The 11,549-nt window shown below is 39.4% G+C and overlaps 1 protein-coding gene across 1 annotated transcript in view; it reads left to right on the forward strand.

The window, feature by feature from the left end:
• The window catches only part of FRMPD4 (FERM and PDZ domain containing 4), a 113,641-nt gene that overhangs the window by 49,089 nt on the left and 53,003 nt on the right, over window positions 1-11,549 (forward strand). The gene's annotated exons all lie outside the window — the stretch shown is intronic.

Consider the following 11,549-nt stretch of genomic DNA (forward strand, 5'->3'; position numbering starts at 1 on the left):
AGGAGGTGTCATGATAGTTGTACTCCTCTTGCAGATCACAATTTGAGCAAATGGGTGCTCATTTGCTGGGGATTCAGCTGTGAAGCGAACTTCCAAAGGAGATACGGAAATGGTATAAAGATGCCAGCAACACTCATGCCTTTATCTATGTTAAGCGGGTTTGGACAAAATGCAACACATTTTCAGATTTAAAAAAAAAAGCGTTAACCTGCAAGTCAACTAACAGAAACACAGCACATTAAGAGGGGACTGACACTCTTGTTTTTTGTGACAAAGAGACTCCATGAACTGCAGGAATTGTCCTGTTCCTAATAAATTTCTGTCCTATGCTCTGCATTGACCATCAGCATAAGCCTCACAAATGGGTCTTAAACTCATTTTTGATGTCTTTGTTTCTTCACAAAGTGATCATATTGCAGTCTTCATTCTTTCCCTGATTCTTTGATATGTAAGTAATCAGAATTAGGATCTCTATCTTATTTCTCTGCTGCCAGCAATATGTAGTAATAACAACAAGGAAAATAGACTGATTAGGCCTGAGACAAACTGAGTTTATTGTGTGGCTGAATTCTCTGTCTGCCTTCAAATGAGAAACTGAATAAGAATATCACCTTTCCCGATTATGTTGACTCCATAAGTAGTGTCTTATATTAAATGTTGTTGCATTCCAGGGGAAGCTTTTGGGGACACTTTTCTTACTCTGTAATTCTACCTCTGCTCTCAAAATCTATCTGCCGTTGGGATTTTGACAGAGACTCATTCTTTGCTGAGACTCAGAATGGAATGTATTGGGGTTGTCTATCACAGCATTTGAAATGAAGAGCTTTCTTTTCATGCCAATGGGGACACCTGGAATGATTAGACGCTGTCACTGTACAGTCCTGACACCATAGCAGAAGCAATTCTTTACACCAATTAATCCCTTCTGTATAATAGAAGGTTTTCATATGGGTTAGATACATCTGCAACTTTGAAAATGCTTGCTTTCAGTTTTCAATGTGCATGGATGCAATTTTGAAATCTTGTTTTCCAGCTGGTAGCAGTATATCTGTGGTCAGCAATGAGTATGTTTTAGATGCATAGGTTAGGCAATGGGCATAATCACAAAATCATAGGAGAATTGAGATGGGATTTCTGGAGGTCATGCAGTCTAACCTCTTGCTCAAAGCGAGCTAGTGTCAAAGTTAGATGTGGCTACTCAGCACTTGTCGAATCAATTTTTTAATATCTCCAAAGATGGAGATTTCACAACCACATTGGGCAGATGTTTCAGTTCTTAACCAGTGGCCTTTCAAAGATGATAGAGATCAGCTTTTACAAGACAGAGCCAACTCCCTTGGCATCCTTAGAAGCATGCCATCTAGGCCCATGGACTTGTGAGTGTCCCTCTTGCCTAAGCAATCCTTAATTCAGTCTTTGTCTACCTCTGTTCCCTAAATTCTGCCACTAACCTCAGGGATGAGGGTGGCAGACCTTGCCACTAAAGACCAAAGCCAGGAAAGCATTCAGTGTCCTTCATTAGGTTGCCCACCCCATTTAGCAGCGAGTTCATATTTCCCTTGGCTTTCACTGCTGATGTAGCTGTAGAGGCCCTTCTTGTTACCCTTCATGTCCTGTACCAGTTTCAGTGCCAGCTGAGCTTTGCAAACTCCATCCCTGCCTGGTCAGGTAGGGCTTCTCTGTTTCTCCTGAGTAACCTCTCTCCATTTCCATCTCTGGTTGGCTTGGCTTCCGTTTTTGTGCTGGGTCTCGGTCAGGCATTCCCTGTGGAGCCACACTGGTGTCCTGCTGTGCTTGCCCACTTCCTTGCGGATTGGAGTAGACTGTTCTGGCCTTTGGAGGAGGCTCTCCATGAAGATCACCCAGCCCTACTGGGCTCTGGCCTTTCAGAGCTGCATCCCACAGGACCCTCCCCACCAGTGCCCTGGACAAGCTGAAGTCTGCTCTTTAGCTTGGACTCTTCTTCCTCCTTTCCCTCAGGATCTTACACTGTACCATCTCATGGTCAGTGCAGCACATCAATGAAAAATTGATATTCCAACACTGATTTTTTTCTGTGATTGCATGGTCTCTTGCTGATTAGGTATAACAAGGTATATTTTATATTCATGATGTGAAATTCTGTAGCTATTTTTATGCAGCTTTCCCTCAAAGCTTTTTGTAAAGTGAAGAAACGATTTGTCTTTATAATTGCAGAGTGTGGAAAAAATTAATCTACTTTCAAAATACAGACATAAAGATCATAGTATGCCAAACAGAAAAACCCCAAACTACATGAGAAAAAAAGGGCAGATTTCATAACCAGATGAGCATCATGCTTTAACAAGCTTAGCAAGACTCAAAACTTCCGAGCAAAAGTATACACAAATGTTAGATGTTAAGTCAACCTTCAATGTTAAACAGAGTTTTTAGTGTAATGTGATATTTAATTGTTTTCCAAGAAAACATTGTCAGGACATTTACTTATGAGAAGAGTTATGCTATTGAAGGAAAAGAAAATGGAAAAGAGAATTTCAGCTACGGTCTATCTTAAATCCAAAAAATAAAAAAAGGTTCAGAATGTCCACCAGGAAGGGTATCTGAAAAATGTCAATGAAATCTTTTTTCGTTAGGAAAAAGCATGTCCCTAAGCAAGAAATTTGCTTTATTTCTAAGTTTTCCACAAATAGGTCAGAGCAGTTTTTTTCAGATTATTTGTTTTTCTTCAGCCCTTTTCCTATCAACTCCAAATTCATTGTGGACTTTTTACTCCTACAGGGTTAGAAATAGTTAGACCAGTCTTTTAAGAAAGTCCCTTTTGTGTAATGGTTTTACTACAGGAAAATGCAAGAAGATAAAGGGAGCACGTAATACAGAAATTTTCACATTGTCTCTTTATTACATTTTAATATTTTAATTATGTGTGTGCTTTCTAAACATTCATTACTGAAAATAAGCTTCCTTAGGTAGAAAACTGTATTAAAGCCACCTCTGCTGACTCCAGGGGGTGCTGAGCAGGAACCTGGTGAAAGATTTTGGTTTGTTTTTTAAGAATTGAGGGATACTGTTGTATCCTAGGAGGTCTCAGGTCTGGAGATTACGGGGTTATTCATTATAAATATCCCCTGGAGGTCATTCTCATCCATCTAATTCCTTTGGCTCTGCTTTACTGGTAACATTTAATTAGTGTTCAAGTTGTCCTTTGAAAGCCAAGGTTGCAGAAATATGAATACAGTATGGTTTACAGACAAAGTACATAAGGACTCATTATTTCTGGGTAATGTTCAATGGCTTTTGCACTATATTATGTTCTCCTGAACTATTTTTAAGCACAAACCCAGAAGTCATGTTTACAGTTTCCCTTACAAAGAGAGGTCACCTTTACGAGCGTCACTTATGGCTGCAGTCTAGATGTGTTCCATTCAAGACAGAAAGTTATTGAAGTTGGAAAAAGAGGAAGAAACAAGCTCGGTTTTCTAAATGTATGGTTACAGTCCAGGCAAGGAGCAAGCGAACAGAATACTAAAGAAAGAGGATGTATTTGAAGTGCAGTCGGTTCAAAATTGTAGCAGGAGCTACTTATCTTGGTTTTCTTTTACTGCTGATACAGTTTCCGTGACTTAAAGCTTTTCACACATACTTAACAATAAGTACTTTGAGATAACATTAAAGTCATTGCACAATGTAGCAATTTTTTGCATATTTGAAGGTGAGCAACAATGCAAAACGAAAATATTAGAAGGTGTATTAATGTACTGTATCAATTAATTGGTTGCATGTATTTCATTATCATTGGTTAATGTTAAATTTGTATCTTTTTAAGAGTCAGTTTAACCAACCAAGCCTTCTTTTAAAACACTTGAAGAAATATATCTAACAAATAATTTGCCTTATAATATGTTTATAGGTAATTTCTAGAACATGAATGACTTGATTATCTTAGATTGTACTGAGTATGCATTAGTCTACAAGGATCCCAACATATGTAAAATGTCTTTTTTTTTTCTAGCAAGATATTTTACTGAAATTTTAAGTGACACACAGATGTACTGCTTACCCCATAAAGCAAACTCGGAGTAGTTTGGTAGTGGTATTTTGTTCATACTTCAATTAAAATAGTTTTCCAGGCAGCCTGTGAGGAGAGGCAGGCCCCTGAAGAGGGTGATCCATCCGAGATACTTGTTTTGGAATAAACTACCCTGTTGCAGAAAGCTTTATTTATGCATTGACCAAAGATGGAGCACAGAAAACTATCTTAGAATAGAAACCTGACTTCTAGGTTGCTAAATTAGGCTAGATTAGTCCGTTCCTTGAAACTGTAACAGCCATAAATTAGTATTTGACGTCCTGTGGAATTCCACTAAAAGACTTTAATTGCAAAGCGAGAACTGAAAAAGGTGAAATTCATTAAGGGCTTTTCTTTCTTGTTGGCTCTATTTTCTGTTTAAGAGAAATGACTCAAAAACCTTTCTGAAATAACTCTTGCTTTGGCAAGTTAATGTCACGGCAAGTTTTCATCAAGAGGATCTGGAGGATTCTTTCAATTCTGCAGTAGAATTTCTGTTTTAATTTTGTAGACTGGAGAGAAGGAACCCTCCAGGATTTCAGGCTGCATGTTGCATTTTAAATGCTAACATGAATTTAATCAATACTGACCCTTCTCACCATCGTCATGGAGTGGATGAGGATGCTGTCACTGCTGTTTGACTCCGTGTGTGTCAGGGGACCGGTTTGCCTTCTCTGCATCATGATAGCTAAACACAGGTGCAAAAGGGAGCTCAGTGGCAGTGCCTGTCATCATCATCTTCTCACAGCAGCTGAAAATACCACTTTTCAAATGTAATTTCTGTCTCTAGGCTTAGACTGTTTCATATATTGGATCAAGCAAATTTGGTGGACTTAATATTAAAGACATTCTTTCTTCATCAGCATCGTAGAGAAAAAAACCAAGCATATTAAGCTATTAGCTATGATACTGCTTAGCAACTGAGAATCTTGAAACCTGCTTTTCCTGAAAAACCAGTCATGTGGACCTTTTAATCTGAAAGTACTCCGTTATACTCCCAGTTTGGCATATAAATCCAGAGGCTATACCCATTTTGTTTCAGGCCTTGATCTATGAACTGCTAGTGTTTTGGCTTTTGCATACATAATGCTGAACAGAGGGACAAAATGTTGGACCAAATTATCTGTAGGAGTTTTACAAGTGACATCAATGGGGATAAGCTTTCTGCCAGGGCATTTAATTAACTACTTCTAATCAGCTGGCCCAAGCATGGAGCTGGGAGTCAGGATATGAGAACTCAGTTCCTGTCTGACTTGAGGGGTGTTGTTAGATGTATATCTTCTACCTTTCGAGGTGTTTCTGCAACATAATACAGAGATAAGTACTTGAAATCAGCTGCTGCAATCTAACTGTAAGAGCACAGATTTAGTATTCTCTACCGTTTTTCTTGGCTGCCATGGTGGGGTGCTTCTGGTACTTGAGCTAACATATTGAGAGCTAATTCAGATCTGTCTAGGTTGTAACTATTAATCTGTAATATGGTTTCGGAAATGCTTGCCCACCTTTTCTAAGGCTTGTAAGTGTTAAGCTGAGTTGAAAGCTGTATAGAAATATTACCTGTTATTGTTAAAATCAATACCAACTATGGAAATTGTTCTCTTTTAAATCCATTGTACCTGTGAAAGCATGCAGTCTCATATCCTTACTCTGTTCTTAGCAGAAAGTTGGCTGACATGGTTTAGACAGTTTTGGGCTCAATAATTCAAATGTTTGGAATGCTGAGAACTTAATTTATAAGTTTCTTTTCGTGTTCACCATGGTGCATGCCCCCTGGAGTTAGCAAGACTAGGGTCTTTTTGAAATTCGAAGGCTTGGTGTGTCATCCAGTTGAAGTGTTTTGTCATCATCTTACTCTCTTATCCTCTAGAAAGAGGAGTCAGCCGTGATGAATTCCAGGTCAGCTGTTTTATAAGAAGTTGCTTTATGGTAACTGAATGCAAGGGTATGGACAGAGATGTGGAACAGCTGTGCCCAAAACACAAGCAACTGTACAAAATGCCTTCTTCAGATGTGAACCAGCAAATGTTGCTCTCATTAGCTTGTTCTGACAAGCAGGCTTACTGCTTCTCGTACAACTGAACAAAAGCATTGGCTTGTCTGCATGGAGGATTTACTTTGGAGCCAGATGCACTGATGTGAAAGTTTCAAAGTAATTGTTTCCATGTAAAGTCATACAAATGAACACCCAGCTTTGAGTTTATTATGAATTAACCCTTCCACGTGGTGGATTTCCTCTATATTGTGTGCTCTGCAATAGATGTTTATCCGTGTTTATCCTCCTTTGTGCTGTCGCTGCAAGCCCGGTGCATCAAAGGATTACTTCCTGTTGGAATATGTAGCAGGAGGTACCTAAAAATCTCATGTCCTTTGTTTGGGACGGGGTGGGTTAGAGAGGAGGTGTCAAACTACAGAAATCTCATGGTTTCTCTTTCCTGACCCCATTAGCTGTCTCTTTTGGGATGACATTTCCAAATCATAAAAGATTATGTTGGGTAAGCCAGCCCTCCACATCGTGCTGTTGATAACTTGAATATTCTGTGGCTTGTGTGGATGCCTTGAGGACATTACTGCAGGACAGCTACACTTACACGAGACAAGCACTGTGATATGGAGCAGTTTAATCAGCAGAAAGCAGAAAACGGGGAGGAAGACAAGATAGAGACAGCTTCAGGAGCTTGCTTGGGAAGTGCCAGTCTGTGCCGAACGGTTTCTGGGATTGGAGGAGCAGTGTGAGCTGACAGGAGAGGATTATACTGTACATCTGGGGCTGCCAGGGAGGAGTGACTGTGAAGTATGCAGATGACAGAGATGCCTTCACCACCGCATGCACAGAACTCTCAGAGCAACTCTGCCCTTCCAGAAGTGTGTGGCTGTTCTCACTGGGAAGTTTACAAGTCCCTCATCCTGCCAGTCAGTTGCTGACTGATTCAGCACGTACACATCAGCTAATGAAGCTATTGTAATGGAAAACATAGCCATTTTTTAAAAGATACGATAGTTGTGTGGTGTAAGGCCTGTGATGCTTTGCGAAGGCATGTGTTACACACAGTGTGGGCAGTGGTGGCATCAGCATTCCCTTTTATCCTGAGACACTGCTGGACATTTGGGTCATAGAAATTAACTGCTTTTATCTGCTGCCTAAATAGCTTCAGGATGACAGAAAAATACTTCTTTAAAAGACTGAAAGGTAGATGGCAGGTTCAAGCAAAAGGCTTGTGGTTACTATGAATTATACCCAAATGCTGTATTTTGATAGAAAGACAGCAAAGGTGATGTCAAGAGCTGGGAGGCAAACATGATATTTTTATGGTTTTGTGAGTTGACCCTTGGAGGGTTGTGTCTGCTACAGGCGCCTTGTATCAGGGAAGGGCAGAAAGATTTTAATCTGTTTTTAAGGAATGCTGTTTTGGGGGTGGCAGTTTTATATGCACCAGTGCTCATAGGAAATGTAAAAGGTAATTTGAACTGTTGAGAGAGGATGGTGAAAAGACTGTGGCCAATTTACAATGTCTGGTATAGTTTCATGAATTCGAAATACCTTTAGTCTTTAGCTGTTAGTTCTGTAGAAGCTCCTGGCAGTGTCTGTATTTGAAGGGTTTTGTGCATTTTACAAAAACTCATCTGTTTGTCAAATTGGAGAAAATAAAGCTAGCATAACTGCTAGTGTGGTGGCTATGTATGTCTTTTTTATAGCACAGTGAGAATGGGGGGGGGGAAGCAAAAATGAGTAGCTTTTAAAAAAATCTTGAACCATGTAATTGGAAAATATGAATAAATGGAGGTCTTGAGACCTTCTCCTTGGGGCTGCTTAGATGCTGTGGGCAGCTGGCATGCTGAATGGTGCTGTAATCCTGTGTTTGCAGTTAAGGGAGCACTTTGATTGCCTGTCAAGGTGGAAGCAGCACTCCCTGGGGTGGGAAGGAGCTAAGGAGAGTGACTGGGAAATGGGTAAAACCCTACTCAGAGCAAAGTGTTATGGACAGGTCTTGGTAGTTCATGGTCTATTGGTATAATGGTGTAATTTTAATGAATTGTGTAATGGAAAGCTGATTCAGGAGTTCCTGAAGGTGGCAAGACCTTTCTCTGGCTCTTTGGTGTGCTGATTCTGTGTCTTTCTGGCTTCCTGACTCTCAGAGTTAGTTTTTAGTATCATAATCCTATTTACTTCCCAGACTACGTTTAATCTATTAAGTAAAATAAAATGAAGAATGGTGCCTCCTGAAGCTGTGTGTGCCCATAAGGTGGCTGTCCCTCATAACATTAGGGTCCAGTTACAATGGCTATCTTTACGCTTCCATTTCATATCCCTGCTCTGACAGCAATGTTGCCTTTCAGTTGGCCAAAGGCACGTGGGGGTGACAGTGCTTGACACCAGTAACTTGTGTTTTGTCTGTGGAGCTGGAAAATCACAAGAATAGTAGAGATGAGAAGTACCTGGCTGAACACTAGTCTGATAAAATTCTCTCAATCCAAACTTCTTTTTGATTCAGAGATGTCTAGACTTAATTGTGTTGTAAGAAAATTGGATCTGGCTCTCGGTGCAGTTGACTTCAAATTTTTATGACTCTTTGTGTTGGCAAGGCCTAATTTTTGGGGGGAAGCTTTTTCAAAAATTTTGAGAAATAAGATCAAAAGGCTTATGATTGTCATTAGTAAGTCCTTTCTCTTTCCTGCTTCCCTCCAATAAGAATAATTTGGGTCACAGTGGAAGGTCAAAGGACAAAAACAGTTTCTCATTAAACAAAGGATCTGAGAGAAAAACTAGTAGAAAATAAAAATGGCTAAAAATAAATTCACCTTTAAAAATATTAAATGCTTCAAAAGGCAGCTTAACGCGGTAGATTTCTGTGGGATTTATTAGTCAACTCTTCCTGGTTTGATTTCTGATGTGACAATTGATCATCTGTAATTTATTAAAAGAAACATATGAAAAATAGTGTCAGAGAAGCATTTTAGCTTCCGCTTTAGCTTTTTTTAGGCTTTTTTCCAAAGATACTGTTCTCTGCTTGACTTTAAACATCCAAGTCTTCACAGACCTCCTGGAAGCAGCAACAGTAATAGGGGAAAGATGAATCGCGTGTATTTCACAGCAGGTGTCTTCCAAAGGATGTTGGTCTTAGTCTTACTTTGTCTTCATCTGAGAAGCCAAGAGAAACTGGTTCTGAGAAACCAAGAAGTAAGAAATACCAAAATAGAGACTGCAAATACCAAAACAGAGACTGCAGAGATAAACCAGATTGCCATCAACCTCCGCTACCTCGAAGGCATATTTCTTACACAGTATGTGCCAAAATGTTAATTGTTCCGTTAGCCTTATTCCTCTTCATGCAGATCAAAGCTTAATGTATTTTACTTACTGTACAAGGGAAAATCCGTGCAGTCCACTGTCTATATTGTTAAATAAAGTAATCCATCTTGGTTGGAGGTTTAGTTAAAACCAAATTTGTTCAGCTTATGAATCAAACAAGACTCCAGGAGAGGCAAAGGTCTTGTCATCTTATATCACAGAACTTACCCATTTTATGATGATCACTTCAGCTTTTCAGCAGGTCTGTTACTAGAAAGCAATACACAAAAAAGCAGTTCTTCTAGAGAAGAAAATCGGTTGCTATAGCAGTTTAAAATCCTTGAGGTCATCTGTATTTCATAAAAACTGTAGGAGTCATGAGGTTTAATCGTTGCACTGAAATCTTTGTTCCATACATTGTCTTTCTGCTCAATATTCTTTTCTATGCATCATTACAGTGTGCCTGAGACTTAAAAGGAAAATATGATCTGCCTAAGAGTTTATCAAGAATAATAGCAACAACTCTCTATTTTGGAAGACAGCAAAAAATTAAAACTATTCATTAATTGACTTTGCAGTCCAGTTTCTTTTTAATTCTTTATCTCGTGTCATTCTCCTTAGTGCTCAATTTTACATGGAAATTTTACTTCTGTGACCAGAAATACCCTTTTGTTCTGCATTTTATCTGAAATTCTGTTTGTGTTCAAAGCCTTTAATTAAATATTAGAACAAATGTGTTAGTAAAGAAACCGCTTTTTTCTCCTTAAAGAGTATTGAAACAATTTCTTAGTGTTCTACATCAATTATAGTCATGTTACAGTGTCCAGCAGGCTTGTTGAGTTCATTAACAGTTCATACAAACTGCCATGGGTTTAAGGAAGGAACTATACCACATATTGACATACGGGAATGAAAGAAAACTCAACACACTCTTTTGCAACCACTTTTTTTTGTTGGAGAAAGAGGAGATTGTGTTATTTATGCTCTGAGGTACATAGACTGAGGATACAGTTTGTTAATGTAAGTCTTAGGGCTGTTTATTAGACAAATAACATATCATAAGCATGCAGTATGTCTTCTGCATTTGTGTGTATGCATTTGCATATGTTTGTATGTATGTGCAGAGAGTGAGAGAGGAATGTGACTCATAAAGCTTTATTATTTGGGATTTGGGATGTGTCCGTTACTTAGAAAGAGAACCTGAGGTTCTGCAGCTCATTTAAACCAAAACCTTATCATGACATTATATATGGTTTGTACAGCTGATCTGTTACAAGGAGAGTTGTGTTAGAAAGTTTTAAAACAGTTATTTGAAATATTTCCTGTATCTCTACCTAAAAGTGATAAAGTGCCAATTCTGACATCATTGTGATTCTCTCCAGTATTAGAAACTCACGTCTAATTTCTGTTTTACTAGGAAAATACATGTTAAAATAGAGAATGATGTGAACATAGGGGGTTTTTTATAACCCTTATCATTTAATGAGTTTTATGGGGGGGGTGTTCAGAATATTAGTGTTCATAGCATATACAGGTTAGCTATGGCTATGTATATATACGCTGCACACATTTTTCTAAAGATACCTAAACCAGTTAGTTTAATCCCTTTGGGGATTGCCTCACCCACAGGAGAGGCTATGGGTGTCATGAGGCTTTTGTAAGTCAGGCAGCAACAGCTGGAGCTACAGCGCCTGTGAGATGCTGAGGAGTTCAGGAGGGCAAAGCTGGAGGTCAGTGTGATCCAAGGCAAAACTGGTACTTCAGGCTGACTAGCTAAGCATGTCAGTATTTTATAATAGAATCATAGAATAGTTTGGGTTGGAAGGGATCTCTAAGGGTCATCTAGTCCAACCCCCCTGCAATGAGCAGGGACATCTTCAACTAGATCAGGTTGCTCAGAGCCCCATCCAACCTGACCTGGAATGTTTCCAGGGATGGGGCATCCACCACCTCTCTGGGCAACCTCTTCCAGTGCTTCACCACCCTCAGTGTAAAAAATTTCTTCCTTCTATCTAGTCTAAATCCACCCTCTTTTAGTTTAAAGCCATTCCCCCTTGTCCTGTCGCAACAGGCCCTGCTAAAAAGTCTGTCCCCATCTTTCTTACAAGCCCCCTTTAAGTACTGATAGGCTGCAATAAGGTCTCCCTGAAGCCTTCTCTTCTCTAGGCTGAACAACCCCAACTCTCTCAGCCTTTCTTCAGAGGAGAGGTGTTCCAT

The sequence above is a fragment of the Pygoscelis adeliae genome, unplaced genomic scaffold (assembly GCF_000699105.1).
Source record: "Pygoscelis adeliae isolate BGI_AS28 unplaced genomic scaffold, ASM69910v1 Scaffold69, whole genome shotgun sequence".
NCBI classification, from domain to species: Eukaryota; Metazoa; Chordata; class Aves; order Sphenisciformes; family Spheniscidae; genus Pygoscelis; species Pygoscelis adeliae.